General features: G+C 50.1%; 1 protein-coding gene across 6 annotated transcripts in view; it reads left to right on the forward strand.

Moving 5' to 3' along the window:
* si:ch211-26b3.4 (connector enhancer of kinase suppressor of ras 2) overlaps positions 1-23,345 on the forward strand; it is an 824,630-nt gene that overhangs the window by 88,597 nt on the left and 712,688 nt on the right. The window lies entirely within an intron of this gene.

Genomic DNA, 23,345 nt, shown 5'->3' on the forward strand with positions numbered 1-23,345 from the left:
TGGCAGAAATCCCCCACTGCTCTTTTCCATGTACCCTGAGAAAAGTGGCACCTCAACTCTTAGCTTCTCTGGATGTAAGGTGGTTGATTGGGATCTGACTGCTGAATCATGGTGCTTTATGACATCACGTGCATCTGAAATTTGCAAAGGGTATTAAAGTGATAGTATACTGACACCTCTGCGTAGTAAATGTGACAGTTGAGAAACACAGCCTTTCTGCTCCCATGTAGCATTTGCTAAATGCATTGTACTACAATACAGTATTTTGGAACAACGTTATGGTTTTCCCCTAGATTTTTACTGTCTTGACTTGGTGAATTCATGTGATCTTGTCTACTGTCACAAAAACATGGGGGATGAACTTTGATGGATGGGCAGACATTCATAATGAGCCTGTTGTAATGGTTATATGAGGCAGCACAATGGGCTGTTTTGATTTTTTTTGTGGGCATGTGTATGTGTGCTACAAAGAAAGATACTGTGAAATTCAAGTTACTGGTGATACAGTGGTATTCCTACAATATTGGTCTTTCATTATTATAACTTTGGCAATGTCTTTGTTTTAAATTGGTTGATGTCTTTTTTTTTTAAATGGTGGACCAAGAAATGTGGTGCAAAATGTTAAATCATTTCTCAATCACAACTGCTTGTGATTTAGTTTGTTTGAGCCCTCAACTTTGTCCCCAATCTGAGAACAAACTGAAATTCTGTCAACTAGTGTTAAATGTTAATGTAGGCATTTGCTGGTAACCGTGTGAGCTGTTTGGTTGTTTTTCAGCACAAAATTCCAGAAGGAATTATAGGAGCAGAGAAGATTGACTGGTATGAAACTGCTGACCCTCACTTAACTACTGTATCCATCCAACCATTCCTCCAATTTTCCCATACCGGTTGCCACTCAGAACAGCATTATTATCTATGCACTTATTATCCCCAGTGAAAAGCCATTCACTTCAAGCTCTTGGTGCATCTTTGCTCTTCTAAGCTTGAGCTGTTTCCACTGGTGATAGAGCATGTGATGACCTTTGATTTACCTGTTCCATTCATTTTGTTTGAGAACAATATTAATAATTGTGGCCAATGCAGAGCTGAATTCTCCGCTTCCCACTGCTGGCAGTGAGAATGGCGATCGGGTGGAGAATAGCACGCCTGACAAATTGTGATTTGCGCCCAGTGCCGATTCCGACACCATGCTCCTGTTGGAAGCGTTAGTGAAGTTTGTGTCCCGTGCTGGTGGGTCCGTGCAAAACTGCCATTTGCATGGATTTTAATCTCATTACCATTGGACACTTCATGCTCCACCCGGCTGCAAAGCTCCACCCGTCTCGGGCGGAAGTCACGCGGGTGTGATTTGGTGATTTACAAGCGGGATCTAGGCTCCGTGGCTGTTTAGGGCGAGCGACAGGCTAAGGAAGCTCTCAAAAACTCTTAAACATTGTTGGGCTTGATGTGGGATGGCTGCCAGGGAGGGGGTGGGTGTGGAGTAGCGGGGAACAGCTTGGTGCCAAGTCTGTGGATTCGGGGTGTTCCCCTCGGGATCGAGGTGGCCTGGATCATACCGCCTTTGCTGCAATATGTGATTTAAACACACCCCTCTGGTGCTACTGGCTGATCACATTGCTGACTGCTCACTGTGTCCGGTGAATGTTGAGAAAGCCTCTGGTGATGTGGGAGTGCACTCGAGCCGCCCCTCTGGCAACCCTCATAACACAGGCAAATAGTCTGGGGATGCTGAACTTGCCACCCCAGTGCTCAGTGCGGGGGTGGGGACCCTCCGCAGGAGTGGGTGCATGGGGAGGCACCTGGGAGGCAGCTGCTTGCGGCACCACCATGCCAATCTAAGCATAATTTACCCATTCCGGAGGCAGCCCCATTCCGGAGGCAGCCCTTGTCCCTGCCCGTTTGCTTCACCGACCACCCATAATGTCCACCAACTGTTGAGGCCTCTGGCTGTGCAGCTGAAGGCTTTCGCTAAAAGGAATTGGCAGTCATATTAAGTGAGCACTTCACAAGTGGATTCCTGTGGGTGGACGGGCCTTGTAGTATGTGGGAGTCATTGCCTAGTATCCCAGTCACACCTTGATGCCTGGACACTGCTTAAACACTGCGAGAGGCAACACCACACACACAGCAGCCGAACACCCAGGGGATGGGACACAGCTTCGGGGACATGTCCACGGCTGGAGGGTGGGTGGGAGCCTCGGGGTGGGAGAGATGCCTGGAGAGATGGGCCAAGAGATCGGAGGTCAGCCCGCTTTGTGGAAGAAAGTGACAGAGCCGTCATAATGGTTGTGCACAAAGACGTTTCATGTGTTTTACAATTCCCCACTCTCCCAATGGTGCCGCCACCCAATGTCCCTCTGAATTTCCCGGCAGTTCCCTATCAGCTCCAGGCACCTCAGGCTCAGCATCAGGCTGGGATCCAGCCCTCTGACCTGCAGGAGAATGGACATGTGGTCAGTGGGAGGGATGAGTCAATCAGTAAGGCAATAACAACTCTTGTTTGACAGGTCCTCTGGGTGGAGCCCAGTAGTTCCTTGCCTCTGCCAGCCTCTGCGTGGGTAACCGATCTGTCCTTGGCCACACCAGTCACCTCCAGGGCCCATCCACGAAGGAGGTGAGGATTCTTATGTCTGGCACCCCTCCACCAGTTTAGGCCTCTCCCGACGATTATGGGAGAGCTTTTCTTGATATACCACGAGGCCATCATTAACCACATGCTTGGTTCACAATGGGAGGGTGTGTGTGAAGGGAGAGTTGGTGGGGGGGGGGGGGGAGCTGAAGGGGAGCGGGGTGAATGGAGGTTTGGGGGTTGCATGGGGAGTTTGGATGCTCCCTTGGGGAAGGAAAGTGGGGGGGGGGGGGGCGTTGGTGGCTACTCACTAGTGATGCCCGGTGATGGCCGTTGACCATTTTTCGGCACTGGAGGCCAGTCCTCCTGCTCACAGCTGCCATCACCCCATCCCAGGCAGCGCTGGCTGCCCTATAGCTCATCCTTCGGGACCCTCGTGAGAACAGCGGCATTGTTGTGAGCTGGCTGGGGTTGGCTGAGCAAGTGCAGCTTAAGTGCTGTACGACCTTGTTAGCTAGGGGCTAGCGAGCGTGGTCCCGGTGAATCAGTTGGTGAGCCTTCATTTGCGGCAAGAGGCCTATGAAGCCTCGTTAAGTGGACCAATTAACATTGAATTGTGTTGCCCGCCTCACTGGGCCTAGTGCTGGGAATCTCGTGGCAATTCCCGCTCGCTACCACACTTAGGAATCTTTCTGGAGAATCGCGCCCATAGAAACCTTTTGACTAAACCACACTCTTTGACTCCCAAACGGAGTTTTCAGCCCATAGAAAATATGTTTTATATAATATATTATTAAATTATAGATTCTCATATTGTTGTTTTTATGTTGCATTATCTTGGATGTGGGAAACACTGCATTGCCCATCCCTCGATGCCCTGAGAAGTTGATGGTGAGTTGTAGCAGTGATTGTCCGCTGATGATGATGGCATACTTAGTTATAAACAAATTCCCTATGCGTTTTAATATATTGGAATTAACATATCCCGTTGCTTGTGTACAATGACCTTTGTATGAATATGGTGAATCTCATGCTGATCCTCAGTCAAGTCTATGGAATTCCAATGTCCTTTTGCAGTTTCACAATACTGAAAGCTCTCTCCTTCCTTACCCTGCAAAGTTCCTCCTCAAAGGAGGAATTTGAGTTGCGCAATGCAAGTATTCTTCTAATAATATCAGTAATAACAATTTCCATCCTTTGGAGAGGGTGGTTTACTTTGTTTCAGGGGCCCTTAATAACACCCAAACTATGTGCCATATTCATGACTAATATGATGGTGGTAGGTAGGTTCTGTTGGCTGGATGGCTGGTTTGTGATGCTGAGCGTTGCCAACAGCGCGGGTTCAAGTCCTTGACAGGCTGAGGTTAGTCAGAAAGGCCCTGCCTTCTCAACCTTGCCCCTTGCCTCGGGTATGATGACCCTCTGGCTAAATCACCACTAGCCAGCTCTTTCCCTCAAAGGGGAGAGAAGCCTATGGTCCTTGGGGACTATGGTGAATTTCATTTCAGCAACAGTGCTGAAGATGAATGCATTATTATTGTGTCAGCTCCTTCAGCATCTGTATCAATTACCTCTTCTGCCCTGAATGTGCAGACCATAGCATAATTTGAATAACTAGGTGAGACAGAATATTAGCCTTTTACCTCTGTGTTTAGATCTTGGCAGAGAAATGGGATGATTTTCTTTATCTGCTGGTTGGAAGGATCTGTGAAATAATTTGAGCTTTCAGAATGAATCTGCCTAACTTGGTATTAGTTGGCATCGCTGCTCAGGAAATAAGCACCACAGTAGGGGGTGCTCTGGAGGTCAGGGCTGGGCACATTATTGATGGACAGTGACATGAGCTTTACTCTTTATTTGTCTTTGCTGCAGCTGACTAGGGAGTGCTTGACCTTGACACTTGAATGCCTGAAATCTCCCTCACCAACATCCTTCACCTTGAGTGTAAAAACAAGTACAAATGATCTTTAACAAGCATATAAGTCATGAACCAGAGATTAAGCAGTCACCTAGATAGCTCAATGAATGTTGAATGTCTGTCAGTGAGTTCAAAGTAACAATTTAGTGTCACGGCTTTTCAAACTTTCTAAAAAGGTTTATGATGCCATCAGAATCATTTGCTTGAGGTACTGCTGTTAACTGTCAATCTGTTATCCTACATGTAGCCCAGTTAGGTGTTCAATATAACTGTCATTTTGTTTAATGCTAAGCAGGTCAATCAGATAGATGATAATTAATGAAATTAAAATTGTTTATTGTCACAAGTGGGCTTCAAAATCAAATTACTGTGGAAAGCCCCTAGTCGCCACATTCCGGCACCTGTTCGGGGAGGCTGGTACGGGAATTGAACCTACTGCTGGCCTGCCTTGGTCTGCTTTCAAAGCCAGTGATTTAACCCTGGGCTAAACCAGCCCCTCTTTTTGGAATGAGTTTGTTCGTGGAAGTATCTGTTAAAGTATCAAATACATTGTAAGAAGTCTTACAACGCCAGGTAAAGTCCAACAGGTTTATTTTGAATCACTAGCTTTCGGAGCACTGATGAATGAAGAGGTAGGTTCCAGAAACATAGATATAGACAAAGTCAAAGATGCAAGACGATACTTTGAATGCAGCTTGCATTCATCTTGCATCTTCGACTTTGTCTCTATATATATGTGTCTGGAACTTACCCCCCACCCCACCCGGCATAGCCTCCTCTCCCACAGCACATTGCCAATTACACTTGTGGCTCAACTATTAGGACTCTTGCCTCTGAGCCAGAAAGTTGTAGGGAAGTTCTCCCCAGTATCCTGGCCAATAGTTATTCCACCACCAACAACAAAATGAACCTGATGTTTCTGATCATTCACACAATTATTACGGCGAAGAAGGAGGCCCATCGTGTCTGCACCAGTTCCTCCAATGCGCAATCATCCGAGCGCCACCCCTCATCTTCAGCCTGTAACTTTGCACATTCTTCCTATTCAAATAACAACCTAATTCCTTTTTGAATCCCCCGATTGAACCTGCCTTCACCACACTTTCAGGCAGTGCATTCCTCACCTTAACAAATTGCTGTATAAAGAAGTCTTGCCTCATGTTGTTATTGCTTCTGTTGAAAATTACTTTAAATCTGTGCCTTCTCGTTCCCGATCCTTTCAAGAGTAGGAACACTTTCTCCCTTTCTACTCTGTCCAGACCTCGCATGATTGTGAATACCTCTAACAAATCTGCTCTCAGCCTTCTCTTCTCCAAGGAAAGCAGTCTCAGCTTCTCCAATCTATCTTCATGACTGAAGTTCCTCATCCCTGGAACCATCCTCGTGAATTTTTCCTGCACCCTCTTCTTATTTTAAAAACGATTTTTATTCAAATTTTCCAACAACAAATTTTCTCCCAACAATAAGATAAACAAAACAAAAACAAAAGGCTCTCCCCACCCCATACAAAGCAATAAATTAACAACACAAAGAGAAAGAAAAACAAAAAAGTAACAAACCCATAGTTACAAAACAAACCCCCTAAACAGACTGGTAGCCCCCCCTCCCTCAAACCCCCCCCCCCCCCCCCCCCCCCCCCGGGTTGCTGCTGATGTTGACCAACCTCTAACACTCCGCCAGGAAATCAAGAAAAGGCTGCCACTGCCGAAAAAAACCCCTGCACCGCCCAACTCAGGGCAAACTTGACCCTCTCCAGTTTAATGAACCCAGCCATGTCGCTGATCCAGGATTCCGGGCTCGGGGGCCTCCACTGCAACACGATCCTGCACCGGGCTACTAGGGACGCAGAGGCCAGAATACCAGCCTCTCTTGCCGCCTGCACTCCCGGCTTCGACGCCTCCCCAAAAATAGTGAGCCCCCAGCCCGGTTCCACCCTGGAGCCAACCACCCTGGACAGGAACCACGCCACCTCCTTCCAGAAACCCTAAAAAGCCAGACACGGCCAGAACATATGGGTGTGGTTCGCTGGGCCTCCCAGACACCTCCCACACCTGTCCTCACCCCCAAAGAATCGGCTCAACCTGGTCCCAGTCATATGCGCCCTATGCAGCACCTTCAGCCGAATTAAGCTGAACCGAGCGCAAGAGGAGGACAAATTCACCCTTACCAGGATGTCTTCCCACGTCCCCTCGTCGATCTCCTCCCCCAGCTCCTCCTCCCACTTCACTTTCAGCTCCTCCACCGAGGCCACCTCCCCCTCCTGCATCACCTGATAAATTGCCGAGATTCTCCCCTCACCGACCCACGTCCCCGAGAGCACCCTATCCTGCACCCCCCTAGGCGGCAGTAGCGGAAACTCCGCCACCTGCCGCCTAACAAATGCCCTAACCTACATATACCTGAAAGTATTCCCGGGAGGAAGACCCCACTTCCCCTCCAACTCCTCTAAAGTCGCAAACTTCCCGTCGAGGAAGAGGTTCCTCCACCCGCCTGATACTTGCCGTATACCAACTCAAAAACCCACCATCCATTCTCCCTGGTGCAAACCGATGGTTGGCCCGTATCGGGGCCCACACTGAGGCCTTCACTTCCCTCCTATGCCGCCCCACTGGCCCCAAATTTTGAGGGAAGCCACCACTACTGGACTCGTAGAATACCTTGCCGGGGGGAGTGGGAGCGGGGCTGTCACCAGTGCCTCCAAAGTCGTGCCCACACAGGACGCCACCTCCATCCTCTTCCATTCCTCCCCCTCCATCAACCGCCTACGGATCATTGCCAGATTTGCAGCCCAGTAGTACCCACACAGGTTGGGCAACGCTAAACCGCCTACCTCCCTGCCTCACTCCAAGAATACCCTCCTCACTCTCGGGGCCTTCCGCGCCCACACGAACCCCAGAATACTCTTATTCACCCTCCTAAAAAAAGCCTTCGGGATCAAGATGGGGAGACACTGGAAGAGAAACAAAAACCTCGGGAGCACCGTCACCTTAACCGACTGGACCCTGCCCGCCAAGGAGAGTGGCAACGTATCCCACCTCCTAATCTCCTCCTCCATCTGTTCCACCAGCCTCAAAAAGTTTAGCCTATGAAGGGCCCCCAGCTCCTGGCTATCTCGGCATCCAGATATCTAAAGCTCCTCTCCGCCCTCTTCAACGGGAGCTCTCCTATCTCCCTCTCCTGGTCCCCGAAGTGCAGCAAAAACAACTCACTCTTTCCCACATTGAGCTTATAGCCCGAAAAATCCCCAAACTTCCCAAGCTGCCACCCCTTCACAAACCCCGTCTGGTCCTTGTGGATAACCTACGGGACCACATCTTCCACCCTCCTGGACAGTATCAGAGCCAACAACTTTGCGTCCATGTTGAGGAGCGAGATCGGCCTGTAAGACCCACACTGGAGGGGGTCCTTATCCCGCTTCAGAATCAGTGAAATTATTGCCCTGGACATCGTCGGGGGCAAAGCCCCCCCCTCCCTCGCCTCATTCAGGGTCCTCACTAACAGCGGGCCCAGCAGGTCTGAGAACTTCTTATAAAACTCCACCAGAAACCCATCAGGTCCCGGTGCTTTCCCTGTCTGCATGCTTCCCAGTGCCTCAATCAGCTCCTCCAACTCGATTGGGGCCTCCAGATCCTCCACCCGCTCCTCCTCCACTCTTGGGAACTCCAGCTTGTCCAGAAAGTGGTCCATCCCGTCCCCCTCCCTAGGGGGCACTGACCGGTACAGCTCCTCGTAGAAGGACCTGAACACCCGATTAATGTCCCTAGCACCCCGCACCAGGTTCCCTCCTACATCCCTAACTCCCCCTATCTCTCTCGCTGCCTCCCACTTCCGGAGCTGGTGGGCCAGCATCCGACTTGCCTTCTCCCCGTACTCGTATGCCGCTCCCTGTGCCCTCCTCCACTGCGCCTCCGCCTTCCGGGTGGTCAGTATATCGAACTCCGCAAGGAGCCTACGACGCTTCCTCAAAAGCCCCTCGTCCGGGACATCTGCATACCTCCTGTCCACCCTTACCATTTCTTCCACCAACCTCTCCCTCTCAGCCCTCTTCCCCCCTCTCCCTGTGCGCTCGAATAAATATCAGCTCCCCTCTAACCACCGCCTTCAACGCTTCCCAGACCACCCCAACTTGCGCCTCCCCATTATCATCAGCTTCCAAATACCCCTCTATGCACCTATGGACCCGCCCACATACTTCCTCCTCTGACAGAAGTCCCACATCTAGCCTCCACAGCGGGCGCTGATCCTTCCCCTCCCCCAGCTCCAGGTCCACCAAATGCGGAGCGTGGTCCGACATAACTATCGCCGAATACTCCGCCCTCACCACTCTCGGGATTAGCGCCCTGCTGAGTACAAAAAATTCATTTTGGGAATAAGCCTTGTGGACATGGGAGAAAAAGGAGAACTCCCTACCTCCCGGCCTCAGAAACCTCCAAGGATCTTCCCCACCCATCTGATCCATAAACCCCCTCAGCACTGTGGCCGCCGCAGGCCCCTTGCCCGTCTTAGACCTCGAACGATCCAGAGCTGGGTCCAGCACCGTATTAAAATCCCCTCCCAAGATCAAGCCCCCGTCTCCAGGTCCGGAATCCGGCTCAACATTCGCCGCATGAATCCTGCATCGTCCCAATTGGGGGCGTACACATTAACCAGAACCACCCGCTCCCCTTGAAGCCTACCACTCACCATTACGTATCTGCCACAGCTATCTGCCACCACACTCGACGCCACAAACGACAAGCTCTTACCAACTAAAATTGCCACCCCTCGATTCTTCACATCTAGCCCCGAGTGGAACACCTGCCCAATCCAACCTCTTCTCAGCCTCACCTGGTCCGCCACCTTAAGGTGTGTCTCCTGGAGCATGGCTACGTCCGCACCCAGCCCCTTTAAGTGCGCCAAGACCCAGGACCGCTTCGCCGGCCCATTCAACCCCCTCACATTCCATGTGGCCAGCCGAATCGGGGGAGTCCTCCCCCACCCTCTGCGCCGGTCAGCCATAGCTCTCCCTTGGCTCACCACGTTCCCGCAAAACCCCCCAGGCCCGTTCCCCATGGTGGCAGACCCTCCTCCCAACTCCCCCTATCGCCAGCAGTTCCCCTCCAGCAGCAACCCGGTACCTCCCCCCTATTCCCCCCCCCGCCCCCCCGATGCCCCCACCCACCCCCCACCCCCTAGCTGCGTAATCCCTTCCATCGTACTTCCGTAAGTCAGCCGACTCCTGCTGACCCCGGCTGCTCCCGCCACCCCAATGACCCTCCCCAGTACAACACAACCACCACTCCCCCCACCCAGTGCCAGTCCCGCCCACTACTCCTCCAGCTCTGGAAGAAAGCCCGCGCTCCCATCTCAGATCCCGCCCCCCAGACCCGACACGCGGGAAAAAGAAGAGCGCGTGACCCAGCGGGCCCGCGAACAGCTCACCAGCCCTCCACCAGTGAAAAAACAAGAAAGCACCAAAATGAATAAATAAGAGCCCAAAAACGCGAAAAAGCAAAAAAAAGGCAAAAAGACATTAACAACCACAACCAGAAAAACTAAAGGATACCATGGAGGACAAAGCCTCCGGACTATGTACATCAGACCCCAGCCCCCCAGTCCTCAGTTCGAGTCCAAATTCTCAGCCTGGACAAAGGTCCAGGCATCCTCCGGGGAATCGAAGTAGAGCTGGCGGTCTTTGTAAGTGACCCAGAGGCGTGCCGGCTGTAACAGGCCAAACTTCACCCCTTTCTTGTGAAGCACTGCCTTTGTGCGATTAAAACCAGCCCTTCTCTTTGCCCCCTCGCACCCCAGTCCTGATAAATCCGAATCTCTGCATTCTCCCACTTGCTGCTCCTCTCCTTCTTCGCCCATCTCAGCACACACTGACGGTCAACGAAGTGGTGAAAACGGACCAGCACCGTCCTGGGCGGCTCATTCGGCTTGGGCTTCCTCATCAGCACTTGATGGACACCCTCCAGTTCCAAGGGCCCCTGGAATGACCCCGTGCCCATGAGCGAGTTTAACATCACCGCCACATAGGCCCCCAAGTCCGAACATTCCAGCCCCTCCAGGAGGCCCAGGAACCGCAAGTTCTTCCGACGGGAGCGATTCTCCATTGCCTCCAGCCTCGCTTGCCATTTCTTGTGGAGCGCCTCATGCGACTCCACCTTCACTGCCAGGCCTAGGATTTCCTCCTCGCTCTCTGAGGCCTTTTGCCGTAGCTCCCGGACCACGACTCCCTGGGCCGTCTGAGTCGCCGTGAACTTGTCCAGCGAGGCCTTAAATGGTTCCAAAAGCTCAGCCTTCAGCTCTCTGAAGCAGCGCTGAAGCAGCTCCTGCTGCTCCTGCGCCCACTGCTGCCACGCTGCCGGCTCCCCGCCCGCCGCCATCTTGTTTCTCCTGCCTCGCACCTTTCTCTGCTCCAAAGCCGATTTTTTAACCGCTGCGCTCCTAGTCCAGTCCATCCACCAGCAGAAAAGCGCAGTGGATGTGTTCCCACACCGGGAAAAGTCCAACCAGCACCACAACGGGCCCTTAAAAGAGCCCAAAAGACCGAAAATAGCGGGAGCTACCGAACGTGCGGCTTAGCTCCGCATCACCGCAACCGGATGTCCTGCACCCTCTTCAATGGCTTCACATTTTTCATAAAGCGTGGCACCCAGAATTAGACGCAGCTGCAGGATTTAACAATCAGCGAACCACATGCGTGTCTCCTCGGCGACTGATGCCATGTTTTCCAAGGCCATCAGTTGTATCCACTTTAACATCGATAAGGAGGTGTAAGGAATCACTGTATCCTAATTTTATAAAATCTTAGAAATGCATTAAATATGTCATGCAGAGGAATCATAGAATCATCATATTCATAACTTTCATGATATGAACTTTGTTCAATGTGGACTCTTTAAAATGGACTTTTCCTTTACAAAAAGTGGACAGTGTGCTGCAAAGATGCCCAACAAAGATCAGGTGCCCTTTTGTGATTTCTGCTGAAAGAATTAACTCCAGTCTCTGGAAAGTTCTTAAAATGCAAATTACCTCGGACGTCGTGCCCTTCCTTGAATAGGTATGCTGAATACAAAATATGTACTTGCACCTCCTATTATTTGAGTATTTACTGGAACTCATATTCAATGATACTGCCAGATTTGGTGTCTGTGAGCTTGAAACATGGAGGTGTGGAGAAACCAGTGTATAACAAGCAGGTGTGAACAAACACCATTTATCCACCATCTGCCCCTCACAGAACCCCACTATCAGCCCCCCCATCAGAGACCTCCCCAATCAGAGACCCCCCCCATATCAGAACTCTCCCCTCCCACCCCCCTCCCCCAATCAGTCACCCCTATCTGGAAGCTAAAGAGCAGTCCAGGCATAAACACTGAAAATTCACTGCTTTTTCACTTACCTGTCCCTTACATCTGCTGCCTCAGACAGAGGTGTAGAAAGCAGTAGCTATTCTTTCATAGAAATAGAAAAACATATCACAAGGCGTTAACCACCATCAGGTTCATTGATCTGTGAGACTTCTATTCACTTTCAAAGATAAATAGCTTTAATTAGGCTGTAATTGACAGGGTACGAGAATCCAGGCAGTCAGGTGTCTGGATTGATTATTTTAATTTCCCTTCACACTTGAATGACTCTCAAGGACCCTGCTGTAAATCTAACCACAATGTTTCTAAACATCTAGGAGGTAAGTGCTTTCATTTCCTCTTTCTCTCAGCCGAATATACTTAACTGCTTTTGATGTGGTGATGACCTGTCAATCATAGCTAGATGTTTATAAACATCGGGCTTGTCATTGTAATGGTAATATCACTGGACTAGCAATCCAGAGGCCAAGGCTCTGGGGACATGGGTTCAAATCCCACAACAGCTGGTGGAATTTAAATTCAATTTATAATTGTGGAGTTGAAAGCTATTTTCAGTAATGGTGACCATATATCAACTTTTGTAAAAGCACGTCTTTTCCTTTTAGGGAAGGAACTCTGGTGACCTTACCTGGTCTGGTCTATATATGGGACTCCAAACTTGCAGCAATGTTGTTGACTCTTAACTGCCCTCTGGATTGGCCCAGCAAGCCACTCCATTAAAGGATAAGTAGGGACGGGGAACAAAGACTGACCTTTCCAGTGATGCCTATGCCATGAAAGAATAAAAATTAGAAAACTCCACCCCATGGGTCTCCCCTCCTTTACTATACCATTTGAGCTCAGCTAAGATTTACATTCAAATTCAAAACCTTCTCATTTATATTGCTGATGGATGAAGACATTGCCTTTGGACTTTTTGCTTTATATTCATTCATGGAATGTAAGATTTACTGGCAAGCCCAACATGTTCGCATTACTGCCTCACAGAGCCAGGAACCCAGGTACAATTCTGGCCTTGGGTGAAGTGTGCCCTTTCTCCCCGTGTCTGAGAGGATTTCCTCAGGGACCCCGGTTACCTCCTATAGTCCAAAGATGTGCAGGTTAGGTGGATTGGCCATGCTAAATTGCCCCTTAGTGTCCAAAAGGTTTGGTGGGGTTACTGGGTTACGGGGATAGGGTGGTGGTGAGGACTTAAGTAGGGTGCTCTTTCCAAGGGCCAGTACAGGCTAAATGGCCTCATTCTGCACTGTAGGGGTTCTATTCTATCCCTCATTGCCCTTGAGCAGAGAGTGATGAACCACCTTCTTGATACACTGCAGTCCATGTGGTGCAGGTTCTTGTTTAGACAGAATTTACAGTGCAGAAGGAGGCTATTCGGCCTATCGAGTCTGCACCGGCTCTTGGAAAGAGCATCCTACCCAAGGTCAACACCTCCACCCTATCCCCAAAACCCAGTAACCCTACCCAACACTAAGGACAATTTTGGAGACTAAGGGCAATTTAGCATGGCCAATCCACCTAACCTGCACATCTTTGGACTGTGAGAGGAAACCGGAGCACCCGGAGGAAACCCACGCACACACGGGGAGGATGTGCAGACTCCACACAGACAGTGACCCAAGCCGGAATCGAACCTGGGACCCTGGAGCTGTGAAGCGATTGTGCTATCCGTAATGCTACCGTGCTGGAAGGGAACAGTGAAGGATGGTTATGTAGTTCCAAGTCAGGATGATGCAAAGCTTGGAGTGAAATATGGCAGTGACGTTGCCATGGGTCGGCTGCCCTTTCAAGTGTTGGTAGTGATTGGTTTGGAAGGTGCCGTCGAAGAATGTTTTGTGAGTTGCTGCAGGTATCCTTGTAGATTGTGTGCTGGTGGTGAAGAGAGTGAATGTTTAATGTGGTGGTGGGGGTGCCAATTAAGCAGGCTGCTTCATGGAGTTAAGTTTCTTGAGTGATGTTCCCTGTCACATATCAATCTAAGCCTGAATGTTGTCAGTGTATAGCTTCTTGTGAACATGGAATCCTTTAGTATCTGTGAAGTTGAAAATGGTATTGAACACGATGTAATGAACATTGAACATCCCCATTTCTGACCTTATGATGGAAGGAGAGTTGTTGATAAAGCAACTGAAGTTGAATGGGCTCAGGAACTCTTGCACTGAGGACAAGATAATTAGCCTCCAATAACCACAGCTATATTCCTTTATGCTAGGTAAGATTCTGGACAGTGGAAGGTTTTTCCCAATCCCCACTGACTTTAATATTGTTTGGGATGACCACACATAGTCACATGCTGTCTCAACTTTACGGGTAGTTACTTTCACCTTACTGCATGGATTCAGTCCTATGTCCATGTTTGCACTAAGACTGTAATGAGGTCAGGTGTCAAGGGGCTCTGGTGTAACCCGAACTGAGCATTGGTGAGCAGATTGTTAATAAGGACATGTCGCCTGATAGTGCCGTTGACAACATTTCCATTATTTTGTTCACTGCCCTGTGTGACAAGACTGCAGAGCTTTGATCTGATGCATTAGATGGGAGAAATTGCTTATCTCTATCACACATGCTTCCCCTCTTTAGAATGCATGTAGTTCTGTAGTTTCATAATCATCATTCCAGAGCTGGCTTTTTATTGCAGATTAATTAAATAATCCCAGCTGCCATGGGATTTCAATTCCTATCTCTGCACCATTCTTCCAAATTTGCCTCTGGATTACGAATCCAATAATGCTGCCACTAATGCTACCGTTCTCTGTCAGAATGGATTGTGGCAAATGAGACCTGCGATTCACTGAAAGTCACAAAGCAACCTTCATTATTGGCCATACCAAATCATTTTTAAGATGTTTTCCTTTCATGTTCTTCAGAGTGCATGATAGAATTTGAGAGCTGTTCAGTGTTATTTGCTTTTGTAAAAGGAAACACTGAAACATTTCAATCCGATGTTTCACCTTGACTGAGAAATATTTTTTGCCCTGTGACATGTCTCCTTTGAATCTTTCCTCTGCAATATTGAAGGATTTTATTGTCCTGTGAGACTTTTTGCTGAAGGAAGAATTTCATTAAAATGGCAAAATAATAAAAACTGGCATTTCATGAAAAGAAACCTTTCAGCTTCTCCCTTGAGGATGTAACTTTGACAAATATCAGCTATGTGTTTCATCGGTAAGAATAAGTCAGAATGGATCCAATATTTAATTGGAGTAAATTGCTGATCATCCTGCACTGGATTTCAGACATGCAGTCTATCCATTTCGAGATTACTGGTGCAGCACAGCTGGGTACTTTCACTGTATATGTGAAAACTAGCCGTGTCTTTGAATGAGATTGCTGAGAGGCAGCATTTGCTTGAAAAAATAGGAGGGGCCAAAATCCTTGGGGAACACCAGTATCCATGTGGAGTCTGTGATTCTTTGGTTCTAATTAGATATATGAGCAATGAAGTAGCTGAGTGCGTTCCCACACAACCGGAGAGGTTTTGGAGGAGGATGGTGTGTCAACCATGTGAGTAGGTAATGGTTGGCAGAGGGTAAATTGCATTTTACAGACTTTACTGGTCTGCACAATGGGGGAGAAAGGGAGTGTGCTCAGTCTTAATTCTGGATACAAAGATGTTCCTATTTGGCCAGATCTGCCAGTTTGAAATTAATGTCATCTTCTGTGTCCAAAGTGCGGCCTAAAAAATAGGAACTACTTAAAAGCCTTAAAAGTACAAATGGGTTATCATGATTTGATTTGATACTTTGATTGCTCAAAATGATTCTTTTTGCTTTTGTATCTTAAAACATGACGAGTGCCCTTCATGATCACAAAGTGCTTTGGTCAACAAGACACTTCTGGAATATAGTCACTGTTGCAATGTAGGAAATGCAACAACAAATCCGCGCACAGAAAACTCCCACAAACAGAAGTGAAATATTGTTCAGTTAAGCTCTTTTCATTGAGTTAATTGTGGGATAAATATTGGCCAGGTGTGGTAGTCACCACTGTTGTATTATATTGTATATATATGGATATTACGGTAAGGCCCCTGTACTACAGGTACGGGGGTAGATCCCTGCCTGCTGGCTCCGCCCAGTAGGCAGAGTATAAATGTGTGTGCTCTTCGAACATCAGCCATTTCGTCAGCTGCTGTAGGAGGCCACAGATCTCTGTGTAATAAAGCCTCGGTTGCATTCTACTCTCATCCTCTCGTAATTGATAGTGCATCAATTTATTACACAGAGATTTTTCAGAGATGGACCTCCGCATCAAGCCGGATCACTGGCAGCTGCATCCTCAAGCAGACAACGGCAAAAAGGACTTCAGACATTGGCTAGCTTGTTTTGAAGCATATATCGGGTCTGCACCAGACCCAATCTCAGAAGCATAGAAGCTCCAGATTCTGTACACGCGGCTGAGCTCCAAAGTTTTTCCCCTCGTCCAGGACGCGCCGACCTATGCAGAGGCCATGGCGCTACTGAAGGAGAATTACACTCAGCAGACCAACAAGATCTACGCCAGGCACCTCCAGCCCACGCGGCATCAACTTCCCTGTGAGTCTGTGGAAGATTTCTGGCATGCCCTGCTCTCCCTGGTGAGAGACTGTGACTGCCAGGCCGTTTCGGCCACTGAACATTCGAACCTGCTAATGAGAGACGCGTTTGTTACGGGCATAGGGTCTGACTACATCTGCCAGCGCCTCTTAAAAGGGACTTTAAAGGAACTTGCGGCGACCGAGAAACTAACGCTCTCGCTCACGGTCGCCTCACGCAACGTACAGGCTTATGCCCCCGACCGCAGGGCCCAACCCCCCTGTACATTGTGGACCTCACCAGCGGCCACCCCATCGTGGACCCCATCAGCGACTGTCCTCAGCCAACCCCACGCCTGCGCGTCGCGGCAGCCAACCAACCCTGGGGGACCCAAGTGCTACTTCTGCGGACAGACAAAACACCCCCAGCAGCGCTGTCCGGCGCGCTCTCCAAGGCCTGTGGCAAGAAGGGACATTTCGCTGCAATGTGCCAGGCTCGCTCAAGCCGCTATTGTCCCGGCACCCCCCACGTGCGGCCAGTGGGCGCCGCCATCTTCTTCTCCTCAGACCACGTGCGACCCGTGGGCGCCGCCACCGTGCTCCACTCACAACACGTGCGACCCGTGGGCGCCGCCTCCGTGCTTGCCTCAGAACCAATGGGCGTCGCCATCTTGCCTATCCGAGGACACGTGCGGCCCGCGGGCGCTGCCATCTTACCAGCCTCAGGACCCGTGCCCATCGCGCACCTCATCGGGCCGCTCATCGCCTGCAACCGCCGATGACCAGCTGCGTCTCGCCTTGGTCATGATCGACCAGTCTCGACCGCACAAACTCGCAACCGCTTCGACAAAGGTGAAGGTCAACGGGCACGAAATATCCTGCCTTCTGGACTCCGGGAGCACTGAGCGCTTCATCCACCCCGATACGGTAAGGCACTGCTCCCTCGAGGTACACCCCACTAACCAAAGAATCTCCCTGGCTTCCGGATCCCACTCCGTGGTGATCCGGGGGTACTGCATCGACACCCTCACCAGCCAGGGCGTAGAGTTCAGCGGCGTCCAGCTCTACGTCCTCCCCAACCTCTGCGCTGCCTTGCTACTCGGCCTGGACTTCCAGTGCAACCTCCAGAGCCTAATCCTGAAATTTGGCAGGACCCTACCACTCCTTACCGTTTGCGGCCTCGCGACCCTTAACATCGACTCGCCTTCCCTTTTTGCAAGCCTCACCCCGGATTGCAAACCCGTTGCCACCAGGAGTAGACAGTACAGCGCCCAGAACAGGACCTTCATCAGGCCTGAGGTCCAGCGGCTGCTGCGGGAAGGTATTATCGAGGCCAGCAACAGCCCCTGGAGAGCCCAAGTGGTAGTGGTGAAAACCGGGGAGAAAAACAGGATGGTCGTTGACTACAGTCAGACCATCAATCGGTACACGCAGCTCAATGCGTACCCTGTCCCACGCATATCTGATATGGTCAATCAGATTGCACAGTACCGGGTCTCCACGACAGTGGACATGAAATCTGCCGACCATCAGCTCCCCATTAGTAAGGCGGACTCCCATACACTGTGTTTGAAGCAGACGGCCGCCTTTACCATTTCCTTAGGGTTCCCTTCGGCGTCACCAACAGGATCTCGGTCTTCCAACGGGAGATAGACCGAATGGTTGACCGGTAAGGACTCCGGAACACTTTCCCGTACCTGGACAATGTCACCATCTGCGGCCACAACCAGCAGGACCACGACGCTAACCTTTCCAAATTTCTCCACATCGCCACACTCCTCAACCTAACTTACAACAAGGAGAAGTGTGTGTTCAGCACGGATCCATTAGCCATCCTCGGCTATGTGGTCCAGAATGGAGTTCTAGGGCCCAACCCGGATCGCATGCTCCCCCTCATGGAACTCCCCCTCCCCCACTGCCCCAAAGCCCTCAAATGATGCATGGGGTTCTTTTCGGATTACGCCCAGTGGGTCCCAAACTATGCGGAAAAGGCCCGCCCACTCATTCAATCCACCGCTTTCCCACTGACGGCTGAGCCTCACCAGGCCTTCAACCGTATCAAGGATGACATCGCCAAGGCCGCGATGCACGCGGTCGTCGCGACGCTCCCCTTCCATGTCGAGAGCGATGCATCAGACTTCGCTCTGGTCGCCACCCTCAACCAGGCAGGCAGACCTGTGGCATTCTTTTCCCGCACCCTCCATGCTTCCGAAATTCAGAACTCCTCCGTCGAAAAGGAGACCCAAGCGATCATTGAAGCTGTGCGACATTGGAGGCATTACCTGGCCGGCAGGAGATTCACTCTCCTCACTGACCCAACGGTCGGTTGCCTTCATGTTTAACAACACACAGCATGTAAGATCAAAAATGATAAAATCTTGAGGTGGAGGATCGAGCTCTCCACCTACAACTACGAGATTTTGTATCGCCCCAGTAAGCTCAACGAGCCCCCTGATGCCCTGTCCAGAGGTATATGTGCCAGCGCACAAGTGGACCGACTCTGGACCCTGCCCGACGATCTCTGTCATCCAGGAGTCCCCTGCTTTTACCACTTCATTAAGGTCCGCAATCTGCACTACTCCATTGAGGAAGTCAGGGCTAACACCAGAGACTGCCAGGTCTGTGCGGTGTAAACCGCACTTCTATCAGCCAGACCGTGCGCACCTGGTGAAGGCCTCCCGCCTCTTTGAACGCCTCAGCGTGGACTTCAAAGGGCCCCTCCTCTCCACCGACCGCAACATGTATTTTCTTAATGTGGTTGACGAGTATTCCAGATTCCCCTTCGCCATCCTATGTCCTGATATGACGTCTGCCACCGTCATCAAAGCCCTCAACACCATCCTTGCGCTGTTCGGTTTCCCCGCCTACGTCCACAGCGACCGGGGATCCTCATTTACGAGCGATGGGCTGCGCCAGTACCTGCTCAACAGGGGCATTGCCTCGAGCAGGACGACCAGCTACAACCCCAGGGGAAACGGGCAGGTAGAGTGGGAGAATGGGACGGTCTGGAGAGCCGCACAGCTGGCCATACGGCCCAGAAATCTCCCGACCTCCCGCTGGCAGGAGGTCCTCCCCGACGCACTTCACTCCATTCGGTCACTCCTGTGCACCGTGACCAACGAAACCCCCCATTTCCCCAGGAAGCCCACCTCCGGGGTTTTGCTCCCAACGTGGCTGGCAGCTCCAGTACCCGTTCTCCTCCGTAAGCACTTGCGGCCCCACAAGGCGGACCCTTTGGTTGAGCGGGTACAGCTACTCCACGCAAACCTGCAGTACGCCTACGTAGTGTACCCCGACGGCCACCAAGACACAGTCTCCCTCAGGCATCTGGCACCAGCTGGGTCCCCACACACTCCCCCCTCTGCCCCGGCGCCACCCTCCCTTCCCCCTGGCGCATCCCGCCACAGCCCCCGCTCAGGGACACTCCACCCTCCCCTTGCTCCCACCCGGGGATGAAGAGGATTTTGACACACTCCCGGAGTCACCGAAGACTAAGCCGACGCCTGACTCACTACCAGCAATGCAGCGCTCTCAACGACAGATCAAGGCGCCCGACCGTCTAAATTTGTAACCTTCTCTGTAATTTTAAAACCAATCTGTATGTATATAGTTTTCCACAACCCCCGCAGGACTCATTTTTAACAGGGGGTGAATGTGGTAGTCACCACCGTTGTATTATATTCTATTTATGGGTATTACGGTAAGGCACCTGTACTACAGGTACGGGGGTAGATCCCTGCCTGCTGGCTCTGTCCAGTAGGCGGAGCATAAATTTGTATGCTCTCTGAACAGTAGCCATTTCATCAGCTGCTGTAGGAGGCCACAGATCTCTGTGTAATAAAGCCTCGATTACATTCTACTCTCGTCTCATCCTAATTGATAGTGCATCACCAGAACACTGGAGAGAGCTTCTTTCAGAATTGTGTTGTGGGATCTTTTACTTTCACTTCAAAAGGCAGACAGGGCCTCAGTTTACCACCTAATTTGAAAGCCAGCGCCTCTAACAGTGCAGCATTTCCTCGATACTGTCCTGCAGTATCAGCACCATTTTCCATGGTCAAGTCCTGCAGTGGGGCTTGAACCCACAACCTGTGTCAGAAGCAAGTGAGCAACGGAGCCAAGGCTGACATTGCATAGATAAAGAAACAAAATGAGAAGAAACGGAACGCAAGGAAAAGTGGGCAAGGAAATCGGATGAATTAGAGTCAACTGAAATATAGGGACAGAAAAGTGAATAAAAAGGGAGAAAGGTAAGATGAAATCTGAAAGAAATGGGGCGCGATTCTCCGCTCCCCACACCAGGTGAGAGAATCGCAGTAGGGCCCCCCGACAAATTTCATGCCCCCCTGGCGCCCCCTGCGATCCCCCCCCCGGCTCGGAAGAATCGCCGCTCGCCGTTTTTCACGGCGAACGGTGATTCTCCGACCCGGATGGGCCGAGCGGCCTGCCGTTCGAGACCGTTTCACGACGGTGGCAACCATACCTGGTCGCTGCCATCGTGAAACGGGTGAGATATGCCCGTTTGGGGCTTGTGGGGGGAGTACAGGGGAAAGAGCACCACGACTGTGCTCGGGAGGGGACAGGCCCGCGATCGTCGGGCCGGTGTCCAAATCGGACGCACTATTTCCCCTCCGCCGGCCCGCAAGATCAAGCCGCCATGTCTTGCGGAGCGGCTGAGAGGAAAGACGGCCACCGCGCATGCGCGGGTTCGTGCCATCAGCGTCATGACATCAGCCGCGCATGCGCGGGTTGGAGCCGGCCAACCTGCGCATGCGCGGCTGATGTCATTAGGTGCGCCAGCCACGTCATTCTTGGCGCGACGCCCCCACGGCCGAGAGTTACGGAGCGCCGCTCCTAGCCCCTCCGGGAGGGGAGAATCGGGGGCGAGGAGCGGCCTCCGAGGCCGTCGTGAAACTCGGCCGAGTTCACGACGGCCCTCCCGATTTTTCCCGGGAGCGGAGAATTCCGCCCATGGAAGCAGATGAGGAAATTGCAACTCAGTTATGTTTGGAAATTGCTGTATTTGTCTTCGAAAAGTTGAGTGAATGACGTGTGTGAAATGTACAAACATTTTTGTCCCATGAAGTAATAAAACCAATGACCCAAGACTGCTACACTTATCAAATGTCATATTTCATTTTACTCATATACTATATCCCAAAATGTTATTTTCTGAAATAAATTGATTTAATTTTCACTCAAATGTGATCCACTTCTGAATGTCAAATATTATTACCTGGAACTGTGGATGGCAAATCTGGCACAAAAAATCTCCCATGGCAGATGAAAAGAAATAAAAAATAATTTTACAAACAATTCACTACCTGTTAAATTGAGACGCCACAGCTCTAGCTGTCTCTATATGGACCTTCCAAGGACGAATGTCTCGTCAGGATAACAAATCAGGGCATTATCAGGTTCTTCAATGGCTGCCAGCTCCAAATAGCTGCAGTGGAAATACATTGTAATAATGTCTTAAATCCAACAATTTCATGATTGCAATTAAGTTCAATGGGGAGTTTCACTGGGATTTGGTAAAAGCTAACAGTTGAGCAGTGGAAGTTGCCCATTAAGTTGCAGAGATTCAGAACTCATGGCTATTCTCTCCTATGCCACAAATTATGTTCTATTTACAAATTAACAATGGTTCTGTGACTTTAATGGCTGCAATTGCCCAGCAATTTCTGATTTCTGATTTCTGATTTCTGAATATGTTATTTGATTACTTTGATAAATATTGTCATTGAGAAATTCTGAACATAGATCTAATCATGTAGCTACACATTTTAACATCAAAGTATAGGAAACCACTAACCACCTCAATTCTGGTTATTAAAAGCCCATAAAGAGAGTGAGAAATTTGCTTCTATTGTTATTGACATTGCTGTAGAACTGGTCCAGTAAAATTATAGTTCTGTAAATGAGTAAAGTTCTGGTGCAAACAAAGTGCAAAAACAAGGAGGAAGCTGAGATATTCAGTTTGAATCTGCTGAACTAAGATTGTATGGGCCTTGGCCAGCAAGCAATCTTTGTCTTTTGATTGATTGATTTATTGTCACATGTATCGGTGAAAAGTATTTTTCTGCGGTCACGAGAACGTACATAGTAGCCAAAAAGAATAATCGACAGAGTACATTGACAAATAGCGATTGGTTACAGGGCCAAACAAAGCAAATATATGAGCAAGAGCAGCAAGGGCGTCGTGAATAGTGTTCTTACAGCGAACAAATCAGTCCGAGGGAGAGTAGTTGAGGCGTCCAGTAGCTGTGGGGAAGAAGCTGTTCTTATGTCTGGTCTTCAGACTTATGTATCTTCTGCCTAATGGAGGGGTCTGGAAGAAGGCAAAGCCTGGGTGGGAGAGGTCTCTGACAATGGTGTCTGCCTTCCTGAGGCAGCGGGAGGTGTAGACAAATCATTGGAAGGGTCGTAAGCTTCTGTGATGCGTTGGACTGAGGTTTACCACATTCTGCAGCTCCTTGCAATCGTGGGCCGAGCAGTTTCCATACCAAGCTGTGATGCATCTGGATAGGATGCTCTCTATGGCAAATCTGTAATAGTTTGTGAGAGTCGGTGCAGACATGCCAAATTTATTTAGCTTCCATAGGAAGTAAAGACTTTGTTGGACTTTCTTGATTGTTGCATAAACGTGAGTGGAGCAGGACAGACTGTTGGTGATGGTGACACCCAGGTACTTAAAGCCATCAGCCATCTCCACTTTGGACCCATTGATATATACGGTGGGGGAGAGAATGTTGTGCTACGCTTCCTGAAGTTGGTGATCAGTTCCTTGGTCTTTCTGACATTTAGAGAGAGGTTGTTTTCGGTACACCATGCAACCAAGTGATCTATCTCCCTTCTCTAGTCTGATTCATCATTGTTTGAGATACGACCCACCACACTCGTATCATCCAATATCTTACAATTCCCCTGGTGCAACTTGGTGCAATTATGAGAGAAATATTTTGATCTCTTTCACTCCTGCATGAG

The sequence above is a fragment of the Scyliorhinus canicula genome, chromosome 17 (genome assembly GCF_902713615.1).
Source record: "Scyliorhinus canicula chromosome 17, sScyCan1.1, whole genome shotgun sequence".
NCBI lineage: Eukaryota > Metazoa > Chordata > Chondrichthyes > Carcharhiniformes > Scyliorhinidae > Scyliorhinus > Scyliorhinus canicula.